Source organism: Lolium rigidum, chromosome 3, assembly GCF_022539505.1.
Source record: "Lolium rigidum isolate FL_2022 chromosome 3, APGP_CSIRO_Lrig_0.1, whole genome shotgun sequence".
Lineage (NCBI taxonomy): Eukaryota > Viridiplantae > Streptophyta > Magnoliopsida > Poales > Poaceae > Lolium > Lolium rigidum.
The window spans coordinates 23,946,573-23,965,636 of record NC_061510.1 but is presented as its reverse complement, the minus strand read 5'-3'; positions in this window follow the sequence as shown (position 1 = coordinate 23,965,636).

Below are 19,064 nucleotides of genomic sequence, written 5' to 3'. Positions count from 1 at the left end.
GCTTCAACACGAGCAACGCATGAACAACGTAATAAGCTTATGCTTGCCTAGATCGCAAGATGCGATCTAGGCAGCATGGTGCTTACCAGGAGAAACCCTCGAGACGAAGGAGTTGGCGATGCGCCGAGATTGATTTGTGTTGAACGTTGGTTGTTGTTTATTTCATAAACCCTAGATACATATTTATAGTCCAGGGGACTTTCTAATTCAGGCGTGCACCTAACCGTGCACGGGTAAAACTCTAACTCCTAACCGACACGTATCCTACTATGGTACATATACACGGGCAAACTAGCCCAAACTTGGTACACAAGGCCGATTCATGTATTTCTTCTATGTATATAATCTTCAAGCCCATCTTGATCGCGGCCCACCTCTGACTCGGTCAAATTCTGGTGATAACACATGCCCCCCTGGTTTTGGAAATGACATTTCCAAAATCATTACGCTTTTCTTTCGTCGGGTCATGTCGTGGCAGAGCAGAACCGCTGCAGTATCCTTCATCACGATGCCTTGCCTCTTCCACTTCTCCGCGTGGCCTGCGAATAAGTTTTTTTTTCTGTTAGGCACCACTTCCTCGGAAACTGCTGTGGCATTGAATCTCCACCATATCCCCTTTTATTTAACTGTTCCAAACAGTTTGCTTCTCCTTCATCCTCCTCGCATTAGCACCCAAAAAACCCTCCTGCGCCACCATGTCTTCCTCCTCCTCTTCCTCTTCCGGTCTCTCCTATGGGTCTTCCTCCTCCCGCGAGACGCCGGAAGACATCCGCGCACCAGAAGAATGGGACCAGGAGGACCACGCCTCCTCCATCTGGTCCGAGGACGACCAGTCCTTGACCAGCGGGGATGAAGATCTCCAGTTCCTCGCCGACGGGGAACTGGAATCGGAAAGCGAGGATGACCAGTTCCCCTGGGACGGCTTCCCCTCCTCCGAAGAAGAGGAAGAAGAGGACGATGACGACGACTCCCTCGAGGGCTACCCGCCGGTGAAACGCCTCCGCATGTGGTGGGACGACGACAGCAGCGATGATGAAGAGGAGGATGAAGCTCCCGTAGAGGGCTACGGGAGCAGCCGACGAGGAGCCCATCGGCAGCAGTGCCGATGAGAGCTCCGAGGATGACGACGAGGGCAGCGACGGCCCGTAGACTAGGATCTACTAGTGTAGGCCTAGTAATAGTAGATTGGTCAACAGACCCTTCTTTTGTTCTTCCTTCTTTGAGCAGTCGGCTCTTTCTTTGTAAGAAATCCCGTTCATTAATGAAGAAGTTTCCCCAATTTGATTTTGCCGATTTCTTTTAAGCCGATTCTCAATGAGCCGATGGCAACGCATCGGTTTCTCATAATCCGTCCTTCATCTCTTTGACGTCGGAGTGGTCGTGAACTTGGTCAATGTTCAATAAGCCGATGTCAGCGCACCAGGCCCTCATGATCTATCCTTCATCCTTTCGATCAATGAGTTTGAGTTCCGCCGGATCACCACCCTTGACGAAAATCGCGACGCAGGACTAGCCGATGGCCACCCAATCGGCTTTCAAAAACAGAGCATCCACCAGGCTAGCTGCCCCCCGAGTCTCAATCAAGGCGAAACAGAGACGAGGGCACGCCATTCAGACAAATGGACCTGGGCTCGATCATGTCCGAGAGAACTACCATGCAGAGCCAGCCAGAGCCGATCACCCCTTCTCCATTGAAAGTTGATATTGCCGATGATCACACAACGGCTCAGAAGTAAAAACTCCTCTGACACAGAGCTGGAAATCCTTGTGTTTGTAGATCCTATGTCATTGTGCTAGAGTCGATGGCCATGCATCGGCTTTGTCCCTCAGCTCTAAAGTCGATGCCCGTGCATCGGCTGTACATTTGCGAGAAACTGCGTGAGAATTTTTTTTTACAGGCCGATTTTTCTATCGGCCCCCAATGTTTCACTGCACATGTATCGCACATGTTCATCTGATTAGGTGCCCCCCGAGCCGATTCTGCAGTGACTGCTGAAATCGGCTCTTTGATCAGTCAAGGCACTCTATGCGAACGTCAGCTTGATTTGGACCAGTGTGGACTTCTTCTAGCTCATTAGCCGACGTAACCCCATTGCCCATTAGATTGGAGTTGAACCCAAGCAGAATGGATGGTGAGGATAATTTTTTGGCCGATTGCTGGAATCGGCCTCCCTGTTGCTTGCTCGATGAAGGTTTTTGCAATGTTCCTCCATACATCCTTGGGGCCGATCTCCTGGATCGGCATCGCCACGTTCGTCCATCGACGTTGTGTTCGCTACACGGTCAGGCCGGTGGATAAAACCAGCCTAACCCCGTTCTTTGTCACGTCGATGCGCTCGCAGTCGTCCAAATTGATGCCTCGAGAGTGGCTCTTGGCCTGATGTCTCCCAAACGTTCATGCCAGCCGTCGAAATCTCGGCTGAATCATCTGCGTGGACGACTTCTACTTCATCTCCATCCCACTGTATTAGGCATTGGTGCATTGTGGATGGAATGCAACAGTTGGCGTGGGTCCCACCGGGCGTGCCAGAATGTGTTGCGGTCAGAAACCCACCGGCGGGCAGCGACTGGCAACACCGTAGAGCCGGGAACAACTCAGGGCTGCGGCTGGCCCTAGTCCCTCAGAGCGACGGCCCGCAAAGCCTTCTGGTCACACGTCCGATGCTGTCGCAAGGGCGTGCCACCTGACCTATACCTGGTCGGGAAGGTGTTGGATGATGCCTCGCTTAGTTTCCTGCATGGCATACACGTAAACATTAAATACGAGCCTCGATCGGCTCTCGGGTTATCTCGTGAATCGGCTCAAAGAGCCGATCCACCCATGATTCGTACAAGGTGTCCGAATATATGGTGGTCCTGCTTGATCAAGATAAAGCTAATGCGATCTACGACGATTTAGGGTTTTCACCGCATAATCGGATCATCCTACTCACGATTGGGCCTCGCGCTCGCGTACGGTGATCGTAAGCCAATCCTAGACAGGGCCTAAAAACCAACACGAGGTTGATCCCCGGAACATCCTGTCTAGGGCTAGCAAACTACACCCTACACGCTGCTGGATCCTCCAACCCTTTGTAAGGCCTAACTATTGCGGATATCAAACTAATCCTTGAAGAACAAGGAGCAACCGTAACGGATCGGATCTACTAAACAATGATCAAGCGGGTGTCGCCCCTACACCTAAGATAGGTGTAAGGGCGGCTAGATGCATAAGGGTTGCACTACGACGAGCATATGATACGAAGAACAATGCTAACCCTAACACATCTAAGATAACTACGTTGCTCGCCATCAAAAAGGCTTCAGCACGAGCAACGCATGAACAACGTAATAAGCTTATGCTTGCCTAGATCGCAAGATGCGATCTAGGCAGCATGGTGCTTACCAGGGAGAAACCCTCGAGACGAAGGAGTTGGCGATGCGCCGAGATTGATTTGTGTTGAACGTTGGTTGTTGTTTATTTCATAAACCCTAGATACATATTTATAGTCCAGGGGACTTTCTAATTCAGGCGTGCACCTAACCGTGCACGGGTAAAACTCTAACTCCTAACCGACACGTATCCTACTATGGTACAGATACACGGGCAAACTAGCCCAAACTTGGTACACAAGGCCGATTCATGTATTTCTTCTATGTATATAATCTTCAAGCCCATCTTGATCGCGGCCCACCTCTGACTCGGTCAAATTCTGGTGATAACACTACTGTAGCAACCTCTCCTTATCTTAGTTTTGAGTTTTGTTGTGCCAAGTAAAGTCTTTGATAGTAAAGTAAGTACTAGATTTGGATTACTGCGCAGTTCCAGATTTCTTTGCTGTCACGAATCTGGGTCTACCTCCCTGTAGGTAGCTCAGAAAATTAAGCCAATTTACGTGCATGATCCTCAGATATGTACGCAACTTTCATTCAATTTGGGCATTTTCATTTGAGCAAGTCTGGTGGCCTAATAAAATCCATCTTTAAGGACTGTTCTGTTTTGACAGATTCTGCCTTTTATTTCGCATTGCCTCTTTTGCTATGTTGGATGAATTTCTTTGATCCATTAATGTCCAGTAGCTTTATGCAATGTCCAGAAGTGTTAAGAATGATTGTGTCACCTCTGAACATGTGAATTTTTATTGTGCACTTGTTGACTGCCAAAACCCACCGGCGGGCAGCGGCCTTGTCAACACTGTAGAGCCGGGAAGAGCCTAGAGCTGCGGCTGGCTGAGACCCCTCCGAGCGACGGCCTGCAATGCTCTTCTGGTCACACGCGGCGTTGCGAAGTGCAAGGGCGTGCCACCTGACCTATACCTGGCCAGGAAGGTGATGGGGATGCCTCGCTTAGTTTCTGCCGGGGCATACATGTAAACATTAAATACGAGCCTCGATCGGCTCTCGGGTTATCTCGTGAATCGGCTCAAAGAGCCGATCCACCCATGATCCGTGCGGGGTGCACGAATACTTGGTGGTCCTGCTTGATCAAGATGAAGCTAATGAGATCTACGACGATTTAGGGTTTTCACCGCATAATCGGATCATCCTACTCCAGGGTTGGCCTCGCGGCCACGCACGGTGCTCGTAAGCCGATCCTAAACAAGGCCTAAAAACCAACATGATGTTGATCCTCGGAACATCCCGTTTAGGATTTGCGAACGCCACCCTACGTGCCACTTGGATCCTCCCCCTTTGTAAGGCCTAACTATTGCGAGATATTAAACTAATCCTTGTAGAACAAGGAGCAATCGTAACGGATCAGATCTACTAAATAATGGTCAAGCGGGGTGCCGCCCCACACCGAGACAGGCGTGAGGGCGGCTAGATATGCAAGGGTTGCACTACGTAAGCATTCTTAAACGAAGAACAATGCTAACCCTAACACATCTAATGATAACTACGTTGCTCGCCATCAAAAGCGCTTCGAGTACGAGCAACGCATGAACAACGTGGGGCTTGTGCTGCCTAGATCGCAAGATGCGATCTAGGCAGCATGTCGCTTACCCGATAGAAACCCTCGAGACGAAGGAGTTGGCGATGCGCCGAGATTGGTTTGTTTTTGGGGTTGAACGTGAGTTGTTGTTTATTCCATAAACCCTAGGTACATATTTATAGTCCAGGGGACTTTCTAATGTGGGCGTGCACTAAACCGTGCACGAGTAAGATTCTATCTCTAAACTAAAATGCGATCTAATATGTTACAGATACACGGGCAATTAAGCCCAACTTGGTATAAAAGGCCGATTCATGTAATTCTCCACGTATATTTCCTTAAGCCCATCTTGACTGCGGCCCACCTCCGACTTGGTCAAATCTTGGTGATAACACATGCCCCCCTGGTTTTGGAATTGGTAATTCCAAAATCACTCTGCTTTCCTTCGTCGGGTCATGTCGTGGCAGAACCGTCGCAGTATCCTTCATGATGATGCCTTGCCTTCTCAACTTCTCCGCGTGACCTGGCAGTTTTTTTTCTTTTTAGGCACCCACTTCCTCGGAAACTGCTGTGGCATTGAATTTCCACTATATCCTCCTTCGATTTAACCGCTCTGAACAGTTCTTCTTTGTATCTCCTCCGCACTAGCACTCCAAAAACCCTCCCAGCCACCATGTCTTCCTCCTCCTCCGCCCCATCGGATCTTGCCAGCCAATCCTCCACGTCCCGTGAGCCGACGCCGGAGTACAACGCGGCGGCGGTCCACGCGGCCAACACCCGCCGCGCCATTGCGGCCGGGGAGGAGTCAGACCACGACTTCTCCATCTGGTCCGAGGACGACCAGTCCTCGACGGACGGGGAGAGCGACCTCCGCTTCCTCGCCGTTGGGGAAACGGAGGAGGAGAGTGACGACGACAGCTTCTCCTGCGACTTCACCTCTTCCGAGGAGGAGGAGGAGCAGGAAGAGGAGGAGGAGGACGATGACGAGAGCTCCTCCGACGAGCCGCCGGCCAAGCGGTTCTGCCCTTGGCCGGGCAATCTTAGCGACTTTGACGGCGACGAGGACGACGCTAACGAAGAAGATGAAGACAACGAGGGCCCGGTCGGCGGCCATTGGAGCGACGACGAGCCCGCCGGGAGCGGCGCCGATAGTGGCGACGACGGCGGCGACGAGGGCGGTGATGGCCCATAGATAGGACCTCTAGAATAGGGCCGGTAGTAGTAGATGGGGCAATGGATCCCCTAGTATTTCCCTTTTGAGAGCAATTAGCTCTTTATGTAAGAAATCTCATCTTAATCAATGAAGAACTTTTCCCCAATCTTGATTTTGCCGATTCCTTTTAATTGAGCCGATTCTCTCTTCTACTGACCTTGCCGATTCGTCCCCTTTGCCAATGCGTAATGAACCGATCGCACCGCATCGGTCCTTTGAAATTCACCCTTTCCTTCTTCAGCTGATGATTTTCTAAATCTGGTGGAAGATGCCGGATTTTCAGGAAAACCTTCGAACTTTCCCAACCAAACCCAATAATCCTTTTCAGCACCCATCATTGTGAAGAAGGCTGTAATGAAGGATCAGCCGATGGTGTCCTCATCGGTTCTTTAAACAGAGTATCCACTAGGCCTGCTGCCCCCCGAGCCTTACTCGATCCTCTTTCTTCCTCCGACAGCCGATAATCTTCCGTTTCAGCTGAACTAGCCCCACAGATTGGAAATCCTGGATTTGGTGGAGGCTTGATAATCATCGCACAACTAGAGTCGATGGCTACGCATCGGCTGTTTCTTGATTCTGAAGTCGATGTCTGCTGCATCGGCTGTGCTCGAAAATTTTCGAATTTTCACTTTTTATCTATTTTTTTTTTACGGCCGACCTGTGCATCGGCCCCCATATTCCAATACCCATCACCAGAAGATGAGATGCTTACGTTGCATATCCTCGTATTTTCATATACTCAGGTGCCCCCCGAGCCGATTCTGTCAAGAAAATTGATGGTATCGGCTCCGTTGGATAACATGTTGAACCCGAGCGAGAAGGTGGGTGAGGATAATTTTGGCCGATTGCTGGAATCGGCCTCCACGTTGCTTGCTCGTTGAAGGTTTTGTAAGTTCCCTTCATAAGTTTTTTGGGGCCGATCACAAGGATCAGCCTCTCCTGGTTTGCTCATTGGTTTGATCTTGCTACTTGGTCAGGCTGGATAAAACCAACCCGACCTCTGACTTGATGCGCTTGCTGTCGTCCACCTTGAGTGCTCCGTAGAGTCGTGGAGCGCTACGCTCTGTCGGCAAGACGAGTACCATGTTTGTGCCGGCCGATGTCTCATCATCGGCTTTCCTCGTTTAGGGCGCCACTCCATTTTCCGTGGACGACCCTCTTCATCCGGGGTTCGCTGAACCTTTGCAGCCGGATCAGGCCGTGCCTTCCTTAGCGTATGCGGGTACAACCTTTCGGCTTCCTCCGGGCCGCGCAATCGCTGAACCTTGCGCTTTTGGGAACGGCTGAGTCCATCGGGGCACCACCTTGGCCGGTGGTACCTATCTTCTTCCACTTCTCCCTCGTCTTACGAATCCTCAAGATCTGCCCAACGAGGTGACTCAGCGCGTTTGCTTTGTGGCGGGAGAGGCCCTAGGCGCTCGAACACGGACACGTTGGCTGCCTCCTTCTTTTTCGATTGCATTACGGGCAATTGCCGATTGTGGGCAATCGGCTCATTCCTGAATCCCAGCAGTGTACCGAAGAAGGGGCAGTCCCAATGCTCGGCGTTGTCATCTTGCTCCCTTGATGCTTCCGTGGCACGGCGCTCGTGCTCCTCCTCATCGCGATCCTGCCGACGATATCTTCTGGCTTCTCTAGCCAGACGATCTCCTCTATCATCGTAATTGGACCGTCGGCGTTGGTCATACTGACTCACATATTTGTTGAGGAGGTGATCGAGAGAGGGGTCGCTGATATCTTATATTCTTCACCTCTCCCTCTGTGACATAGCGCTTGCCATCATGACGGAGCCGATCGCGTGGAGCGGCCTCCTCTGTATCCTTGCTATGAGAGCAGCTGCCCTCATCTCCATCTTTGCCAGAGTGGTTCCCAGGTCCTACCATGTTGATGCTGAACGAGGGACCCGGCTGGCAACCTTCAGGGTAGGTAATTTCTACCATGTTAACGGCGGGGAAGGGTTGGGTGTCGACCTTCATGGCGTACTGGTTGAAAATTAGCCGCCCCTTCTCTATCGCCGCTTGGATGTGCTGACGCCACACCCGGCAGTCGTTGGTGGCATGGGAAAGCGAGTTGTGGAATTTGCAGTACGGCTTTCCGTTTAGCTCTTTCGCCGTGGGGAACTTGAGACCTTCCGGAACCGTCAACTGTTTCTCCTTGAGCAGGAGGTCGAAGATTTGTTCAGTCTTGGTCACGTCAAAATCAAATCCCCTGGGCGGCCCCGGTGGCTTTACCCATTTGCAGGCCACGGGGGTTCCTCCCCGAGTCCACTCAGCCACTGCTATTTCTTGGTCTCCCGCAGGCACTTCATCTCCCTCTGTATCGACCATAACTACGCACGCTTGAACTTGTCTTGGTACGAGTCGGGGTGGCGCTCGTTCATATGCTGATAGTTTACGAACCATGTGCGCCGGCGAGGGATAATCTGCTTGGGAGGCCATGTCCTTGAGCTGTGTTGCAAGGCCTGCTACCGCCAACTCGATCGCTTCCTTTTCGGTTATACGAACCGAATAACATCGGTTCCTAAGATTCTCGAAGCGCTGGATGTATTCTGTCACCGTTTCCCCGCGCTTCGATGTAGTTGTGCTAGATCGGCAATGCCGGACTCGGAAGCTTCCGAATGGTATTGCATATGGAACTGTTCTTCCAATTGCTTCCAAGACTCGGATGGAGTTTGCTGGCAAAGAGGTGTACCATCCAAAAGCCGATCCCGTGAGGGACTGTGAAAAGAGCCTCACGCGTAGCTGATCCGACACCGAAGCCGGTCCTAGTTGAGCCAAATATCGGGCTGACGTGCTCGATGGAGCTGGAGCCATCCGATCCACTGAATTTGGAGAAGTCGGGGAGCCGATATTTAGGTGGCAGCGGGATCATCTCGTAATCGTCGGGGTACGGCTTGGAATAGCCGATCTGCCCTTCTTTTCGGCATCATGCCGAACTGGTCTCTCGGTATGGTGCCGATCTGATCCGCCGTGGCTGGCCGTAGGAGTTGCACTCGAAGATTCGCCGGGGTGGCGTACTTGGCCTGCCATGTTTGCTTTTCCAGCTCGAGCCAACTGCAGGAGCCGGGCTCGGGAGTTTCGTCGGTGTGGCGTATTTAGTTAGCCACGTCTCGCTTCTGTCGCCGATGTTCCTCCCTGTCTTCGCCGGAGTCCCCGATGTTGTGGCCTGGTTTGTGAGTGCCCGGTCACCACAATCCGGCACATACATGCACGCGTATCCATGAGGGATCTCCTTAGGCGCCTCCATTAAGAGCTTGGTAGTCACTAGGGTCGCCACCAATCCTGTAGACGAGGAATGCCGGTGTAGTCGGCACTTCAGCAGGTGCTGCCAACGCATATGGCAGCGGTGGACGGGACAGGAGTGGCAACTTTCCTTGATGAGTCCCGAGAGCTGGTCCTGACGGCGAGTACTGGCGGCTCATGATCTCCTGGATCACGCGCAGAGCGACACGCTCCAACACGTTGACCAAGTTCTCAGAGTGGCGGTGTAGCGAGTGAGCCACCAGGTAGTTGATCTCCTGCCGCAGACCCCGGGTGCGTTCCTCCGACGGGGTAGAGAGGTCTATCCCATCGAGCGCACCTTGCGGTGAGAATCCCTTCCATCTGATGCCATGGGAACGGGTTCTCTGAAAAGAGCCGATGAGGTCGGCTTCGAGGGTGGCCTTGATCTCGTTGTATTGCTTCTTGAGGTCGTCGGGCGGATCCCCGTAGGTGACCGGCGTGCCGTCCGCCATCTCAGATGTAGATGGCGATGTGGTTGATGTAGACGATTGTCCCACCGGGCGTGCCAGAATGTGTTGTCTGCCAAAACCCACCGGCGGGCAGCGGCCTTGTCAACACCGTAGAGCCGGGAAGAGCCTAGAGCTGCGGCTGGCTGAGACCCCTCCGAGCGACGGCCCGCAATGCTCTTCTGGTCACACGCGGCGTTGCGAAGTGCAAGGGCGTGCCACCCGACCTATACCGGCCAGGAAGGTGATGGGGATGCCTCGCTTAGTTTCCTGCGGGGCATACATGTAAACATTAAATACGAGCCTCGATCGGCTCTCAGGTTATCCTGTGAATCGGCTCAAAGAGCCGATCCACCCATGATCCGTGCGGGGTGCACGAATACTTGGTGGTCCTGCTTGATCAAGATGAAGCTAATGAGATCTACGACGATTTAGGGTTTTCACCGCATAATCGGATCATCCTACTCCCAGGTTGGGCCTCGCGGCCACGCACGGTGCTCGTAAGCCGATCCTAAACAAGGCCTAAAAACCAACATGATGTTGATCCTCGGAACATCCCGTTTAGGATTTGCGAACGCCACCCTACGTGCCACTGGATCCTCCCCCCCTTTGTAAGGCCTAACTATTGCAGATATTAAACTAATCCTTGTAGAACAAGGAGCAATCGTAACGGATCAGATCTACTAAATAATGGTCAAGCGGGGTGCCGCCCCCACACCGAGACAGGGCGTGAGGGCGGCTAGATATGCAAGGGTTGCACTACGTAAGCATGCTTAAACGAAGAACAATGCTAACCCTAACACATCTAATGATAACTACGTTGCTCGCCATCAAAAGCGCTTCGGTACGAGCAACGCATGAACAACGTGGGGCTTGTGCTTGCCTAGATCGCAAGATGCGATCTAGGCAGCATGTCGCTTACCCGATAGAAACCCTCGAGACGAAGGAGTTGGCGATGCGCCGAGATTGGTTTGTTTTTGGGGTTGAACGTGAGTTGTTGTTTATTCCATAAACCCTAGGTACATATTTATAGTCCGGGGGACTTTCTAATGTGGGCGTGCACTAAACCGTGCACGAGTAAGATTCTATCTCTAAACTAAAATGCGATCTAATATGTTACAGATACACGGGCAATTAAGCCCAACTTGGTATAAAAGGCCGATTCATGTAATTCTCCACGTATATTTCCTTAAGCCCATCTTGACTGCGGCCCACCTCCGACTTGGTCAAATCTTGGTGATAACAGCACTAACCCTCTAATGAGTTGTTTCGAGTTTGGTGTGGAGGAAGTTTTCAAGGATCAAGAGAGGAGTATGATGCAATATGATCAAGGAGAGTGAAAGCTCTAAGCTTGGGGATGCCCCGGAGGTTCACCCCTTCATATTATAAGAAGACTCAAGCGTCTAAGCTTGGGGATGCCCAAGGCATCCCCTTCTTCATCGACAACATTATCGAGTTCCTCCCCCGAAACTATATTTTTATTCCGTCACATCTTATGCACTTTGCTTGGAGCGTCGGTTTGTTTTTGTTTTTTGTTTTGTTTGAATAAAATGGATCCTAGCATTCACTTTGTGGGAGAGAGACACGCTCCGCTTTAGCATATGGACAAGTATGTCCTTAGGCTCTACTCATAGTATTCATGGCGAAGTTTCTTCTTCGTTAAATTGTTATATGGTTGGAATTGGAAAATGCTACATGTAGTAATTCTAAAATGTCTTGGATAATTTGATACTTGGTAATTGTTGTGCTCATGTTTAAGCTCTTGCATCATATACTTTGCACCCATTAATGAAGAAACACTTAGAGATTGCTAATTTGGTTTGCATATTTGGTTTCTCTAGAGTCTAGATAACATCTAGTATTGAGTTTTGAACAACAAGGAAGACGGTGTAGAGTCTTATAATGTTTACAATATGTCTTTTATGTGAGTTTTGCTTTGTACCGTTCATCCTTGTGTTTGTTTCAAATAACCTTGCTAGCCTAAACCTTGTATCGAGAGGGAATACTTCTCATGCATCCAAAATACTTGAGCCAACCACTATGCCATTCGTGTCCACCATACCTACCTACTATATGGTATTTATCCGCCATTCCAAAGTAAATTGCTTGAGTGCTACCTTTAAAATTCCATCATTCACCTTTGCAATATATAGCTCATGGGACAAATAGCTTAAAAACTATTGTGTTATTGAATATGTACTTATGCACTTTATCTCTTATTAAGTTGCTTGTTGTGCGATAACCATGTTTACGGGGACGCCATCAACTATTCTTTGTTGAATATCATGTGAGTTGCTATGCATGTCCGTCTTGTCCGAAGTAAGAGAGATCTACCACCTTAATGGTTGGAGCATGCATATTGTTAGAGAAGAACATTGGGCCGCTAACTAAAGCCATGATTCATGGTGGAAGTTTCGAGTTTTGGACATATATCCTCAATCTCATATGAGAATAATAATTGTTGCCACATGCTTATGCATTAAATAGGAGTCCATTATCTCGTTGTCCATGTTGTCCCGGTATGGATGTCTAAGTTGAGAATAATCAAAAGCGAGAAATCCAAAATGCGAGCTTTCTCCTTAGACCTTTGTACGAGGCGGCATGGAGGTACCCCATTGTGACACTTGGTTAAAACATGTGTATTGCGATGATCCGGTAGTCCAAGCTAATTAGGACAAGGTGCGGGCACTATTAGTATACTATGCATGAGACTTGCAACTTGTAAGATATAATTTACATAACTCATATGCTTTATTACTACCGTTGACAAAATTGTTTCATGTTTTCAAAATAAAAGCTCTAGCACAAATATAGCAATCGATGCGTTCCTCTTTGAAGGACCATTCTTTTTACTTTTATGTTGAGTCAGTTCACCTATCTCTCTCCACCTCAAGAAGCAAACACTTGTGTGAAGCTGTGCATTGATTCCTACATACTTGCATATTGTACTTGTTATATTACTCTATGTTGACAATTATCCATGAGATATACATGTTACAAGTTGAAAGCAACCGCTGAAACTTAATCTTCCTTTGTGTTGCTTCAATACCTTTACTTTGATTTATTGCTTTATGAGTTAACTCTTATGCAAGACTTATTGATGCTTGTCTTGAAGTACTATTCATGAAAAGTCTTTGCTTTATGATTCACTTGTTTACTCATGTCATTACCATTGTTTTGATCGCTGCATTCACTACATATGTTTACAAATAGTATGATCAAGGTTATGATGGCATGTCACTTCAGAAATTATCTTTGTTATCGTTTTACCTGCTCGGGACGAGCAGAACTAAGCTTGGGGATGCTGATACGTCTCCAACGTATCGATAATTTCTTATGATCCATGCCATATTATTGATGATACCTACATGTTTTACGCACACTTTATGTCATATTCGTGCATTTTCTGGAACTAACCTATTAACAAGATGCCGAAGAGCCGATTCTTTGTTTTACGCTGTTTTTGGTTTCAGAAATCCTAGTAACGAAATATTCTCGGAATTGGACGAAATCAAGACCCAGGGTCCTATTTTGCCACGAAGCTTCCAGAAGACCGAAGAGGAGTCAAAGTGGGGCCACGAGGGGCCGACACTATAGGGCGGCGCGGCCCAGCCCTTGGCCGCGCCGACCTGTAGTGTGGGGCCCCCGTGTGGCCCCCTACGTTGCCCTTCCGCCTACTTAAAGCCTCCGTCGCGAAACCCCTGATGCGAAAAACCACGATACGGAAAACCTTCCAGAGACACCGCCGCCGCCAATCCCATCTCGGGGGATTCTGGAGATCTCCTCCGGCACCCTGCCGGAGAGGGGATTCATCTCCCGGAGGACTCTACACCGCCATGGTCGCCTCCGGAGTGATGAGTGAGTAGTTCACCCCTGGACTATGGGTCCATAGCGGTAGCTAGATGGTTGTCTTCTCCTCATTGTGCTTCATTGTTGGATCTTGTGAGCTGCCTAACATGATCAAGATCATCTATCCGTAATACTCTATGTTGTGTTTGTCGGGATCCGATGGATAGAGAATACCATGTTATGTTAATTATCAAGTTATTACATATGTGTTGTTTATGATCTTGCATGCTCTCCGTTATTAGTAGAGGCTCGGCCAAGTTTTTGCTCTTAACTCCAAGAGGGAGTATTTATGCTCGATAGTGGGTTCATGCCTGCATTGACACCGGGACGAGTGACAGAAAGTTCTAAGGTTGTGTTGTGTTGTTGCCACTAGGGATAAAACATTGATGCTATGTCCGAGGATGTAGTTATTGATTACATTACGCACCATACTTAATGCAATTGTCTGTTGCTTTGCAACTTAATACTGGAAGGGGTTCGGATGATAACTCTGAAGGTGGACTTTTTAGGCATAGATGCGGTTGGATGGCGGTCTATGTACTTTGTCGTAATGCCCAATTAAATCTCACTATACTTATCATGACATGTATGTGCATTGTTATGCCCTCTCTATTTGTCAATTGCCCGACTGTAATTTGTTCACCCAACATGCTTTTATCTTATGGGAGAGACACCTCTAGTGAACTGTGGACCCCGGTCCATTCTTTTAATACTAAAATACAAATCCGCTGCAATACTTGTTTTACTGTTTTCTCTGCAAACAATCATCTTCCACACAATACGATTAATCCTTTGTTACAGCAAGCCGGTGAGATTGACAACCTCACTGTTTCGTTGGGGCAAAGTACTTTGGATTGTGTTGTGCAGGTTCCACGTTGGCGCCGGAATCCCTGGTGTTGCGCCGCACTACATCCCGCCGCCATCAACCTTCAACGTGCTTCTTGGCTCCTCCTGGTTCGATAAACCTTGGTTTCTTTCTGAGGGAAAACTTGCTGCTGTGCGCATCATACCTTCCTCTTGGGGTTCCCCAACGAACGTGTGAAATACACGCCATCAGCTATCACAAGGTAAAGTGCATAAGTGAAGAGCTCGGGTATAGAGATAACCGAGGCACGCGGGAGACGATGATTTATCCCGGAGTTCACACTCTTGCGAGTGCTAATCTCCGGTGGAGAGGTGCGGTTGCTTAGTGCTCCCGAACGCCACAAGAGGCTCACCTTGAGGTGTGGTTGCTCGATGCACACCAACGCCACAAAGGCCTCACCCCAAGATGCGGTACTCACACTACACACCGAACGCCACAAAGGCGCCTCACCTAAATCTCCGGTGACCCTCGCCACAAAGGCCTAGGTCACGGTTCCACTAAGGGATTTCCTTCGAGGCGGAAACCGGGCCTTACACAAAGATTGGGGCACACATCCACAACTTAATTGGAGGCTCCCAACAAACCGCCACAAAGGCCTAGAATCCGTCTAGGGTTCCAAGAACCCAAGAGTAACAACTTTCTTGCTTTCACCTCCACGAATCACCGTGGAGAACTCAAACCGATGCACCAAATGCAATGGCAAGAACACCACAAAGATGCTCAAGTCCTTCTCTCTCAAATTCCAACAAAGCTACAAAAGCTATTGGGGGAATAAGAGAGGAAGAACAAAGGAATTCACAAAGAACACCAAGATCAAGATCTAGAGAGTTCCACTCACAAAGAGATGGATTTGATTGGTAGAAATGTAGATCTAGATCTCCTCTCTCTTTTCCCTCAAATGGGGGCAAGAATCATGGAGGGATTGAGAGATAGTGCAAGCTTCTCTAGTTCAACAATGGAGGAGAGAGAGAGTGAGAGAAGCAACAACCCAAGGAGGAAGAAGGGGGTATTTATCCCCCCAAGAAAATCGAGCCGTTGGGCAAAACCAGGGCTGGATAATCCGGCCTAAGTAAGGGCCGGATAATCCGCCCCCCCGGATAATCCGGCCTCAGGGACAAAACCTGGTAAAAATCCGGCCAAAAGTCCGGCCCCTGTTCAGAGCTGCTTTTCTTCTGGTCCTTAGCCGATTTCGAGGGGCCTGGATATTTCCGAAATATCCGGCCCGGAAAATCCGGCCTGGCAAACTGCAGAAACACCAAAACTAAAACGGGCATAACTTTAGCATCCGGACTCCGATTTTGATGAACTTGGGCTTCTTTTGAAGCTAGGAACAAGCTCTACAAGATCATGCAGGAAAACATCATAGTCCAACACGGGAGGATATAAACAAATGATGAAAGGTTTGACCTATCTAAAAAAGACATACCGGTAAAACCCCCAATCTCGAAAATGCAACAAGTTGCCCGTGCAAAAACCATTCTTGATGAACTAGAGCTTGTCATGAGAATAAGCACAAGCTCTAAATCATCACATGGATAAGATCCAAATAACAACCAAGAAAGATGATGAACCAAACTCGAAAACGCAACAAGTGATCTATGCAAAATCCGTTTTCGATGAACTAGAGCTTGTCATGAGAATAAGCACAAGCTCTAAAACATCACATAGATAAGGTCCAAATACCAACCAAGAAAGATGATGCAAGGATGCAAAGGTTTAAGCTCTCTCCGAACGATACGATCGAGTTACTCACTCGAGAGCCCTCTTGATAGTACGGCAACTAAATTATAAACCGGTCTCCAACTACATTATGAGACCGGTGAGAAAGAAACCCTATCAACAGCAAGCCTTATACTTGCGCATTCCACTTGAGCTCGATGACGACGATCTTGACCTCAACAAGATGGAACGCCTTTCTTGCTTGTGTTTGCTTGACGAAGTCTTGTGAATTGCTCCCCCATAATCCACCATGGGAGAGCTTCTTCTTCGACGCATCTTCACATAACCATGACCACCATGTGGATTGCTCCCCCATAATCCACCATGTGAGAGCTTCTTCTTCAGCGCATCTTCACATATCCATGATCACCATATGGATGGCAAGACTCAAGCAAAGGACCTCTTCGAGATGGCTCATCTTGAACTTGCACTTCATTTCTCCATGGCAACCTTCAAGCTTATGAACTCTTCGAGTTGGCTCATCTTGAACTTGCACTTCATTCTTCATTCTTCATCATATTGATGTCTTGAAGTAACTTGAGGGCTCACTTCATCTTCATCTTCAAGACATACCTGACAGTTGATATCCTTTATCAATTTCTTCTTATTGCAACCTTGAAGCCAACAAATGGTTCAAGAATTGCATATGGACAACTCCTACAAATATAACTCAATGCAAACATTAGTCCATAGGGATTGTCATTAATTACCAAAACCACACATGGGGGCTCCATGCACTTTCAATCTTCTCAATTAAGGATTTGCTTGATTTCCCCCAATTTTTCATTCATGATTTAATTTCCTTCCGAAATCGACCATTTCATGTTAGTTTCATAGGAGCACGAGGAAATACAACGTTCATTTTATTTTGGCACTTTGTCGGTTAGTTAGAAAGCAAAAACCAATAAATCCAAATAAAATTCATATAAAACCACCTCGGGAAACATGACATTTTTAGGAACTATCATCCCTCAAAGTTTACAAGGTTGCAGGTTTCAAGAGAAAGGTCAAATCGCCATAAATCACTGGTAAAATATAATATAGGATAGGAAACATTTCTCTTGTACAGAGATGCTGACATCGGGGACCCATTAGCCAGAAATCTAAATGATTTTATCGTGGAACGTCAACCAGGTCCAAAGAGAGGATGCGATCAAAAAAAATCCGCGCTAGAGACGCTGCCATCACGGCCCCACATTTCTCTCAACACTTTGTGGGTGCGGATTTGGGTTGACTTGGCATGTCCACCCAAGAAATCGTCATCTATCACACGTCGGGTGACCATCTACGATGTTTTTCCCCCAAATCTATGGCGCTAGAGAGCCTCCAAAACAAGAAAAAGAAGTTTTGCAATCTCCTACATAACGAACAAAGATCGCCGGGATGGGTCTTCATTGACCACGGTCATCGCCTAAGTTCGCCGCACAAGGAAACTATTTTTTTAGTGGGACTTGCTAAGTGAAGTAGAATCTCAGTTATTCACATGTGGTATATTCCTATGAGGCCCACTTTCCTTATTCATATATCTTGTGTTATTTGGTTGACGATTAAATCATGGACAACTTGATCATGGGATGGAGTTAGTGAACCATGTGTACTTTACAGAAACAATAGTGTGAAGTGTACTATGTTTGCTAACTCCATATATGAGATCTATGCGTCCAATGTAAGTATGAGTCACTAAATATGTTCGTCATTGCATTTCTATGTTCTTTCAATGGCCAATGATTAAATTCAATTACACAATGCACTTGTAGAAAATAGCTTATAGGAGAAAAAATAGTGACAACACTATGAAAATACCATGCCACCGGTACTTGGCCGATATAGCTACGATGTACTAAATTTGGGAATGCCACTAATATTCAACTATCGGCAGCATGGTCAATAATTTATATGCCGCCACTTCTGTGGAGACCAGTGGACTATCCCGTACAAAAAAACTAGTGGCGTTATAGTGTGGACTACGCCGCCGGTGCCAGACTAATCAACGGCTTGGCCGTATGGGCCACGCCACCAGTTTCGGCCGGCCCAGCCTAACACACACCCCTTAAACACCACAAAACACACACATCCACTCCTCATTCCACTCCCAAATCGCGTGCATCGCGCCGTAACCCCTCCATCGCCACATGGAGTCGCGATTCCCGCGTAGATCCAGTCTAGCCCCACCGCCTGCGAGCCCCGCCACATCGTTTCCCCGTTGATTTCGACCGGTACAGTCGATCCCCTAGCCGATGCTGCCGTCAGGATGCCTCCGCGCCGTGGCCCCCGAGCTCCACCATTTTTCCGTGACACCGAGTCCCCACGCAATTATCCCAATCTATTTTATTATTTTTTCTTAAATAGGGAAAATTATTTCCCAAACTTTTAATTAAGAGTGAAGCAACAAGATGTGAAAAAACAGAACATATTACTCCATCTGTTTTTTTAATACAAGGCCATTATCAAGAATACATGTTCCATGTATACAAGACCAGTAACACTAATTCAGAAAAAATAATTGGATTTCAACTTCGCAGGATGGTACTCATTAATGTGAATATGTATACATCCATAAATCAGGAGACAACACATGCAACATATGTAGTTAGGAAGAAAATCTTATACGACCTGGGTCGTATGGTAATAAGGCTGGACCAACTCCTTCGGCTGCCACGTAACAAAACAGATCTGAAAGCAGTCTTGTCTACTTAGACTAGCCATGAGAGTATCATAGGTAGTATCATGCATGCCATGTAAACAAAAATCTGATGTGGCACATCAATTAATGAAGAGA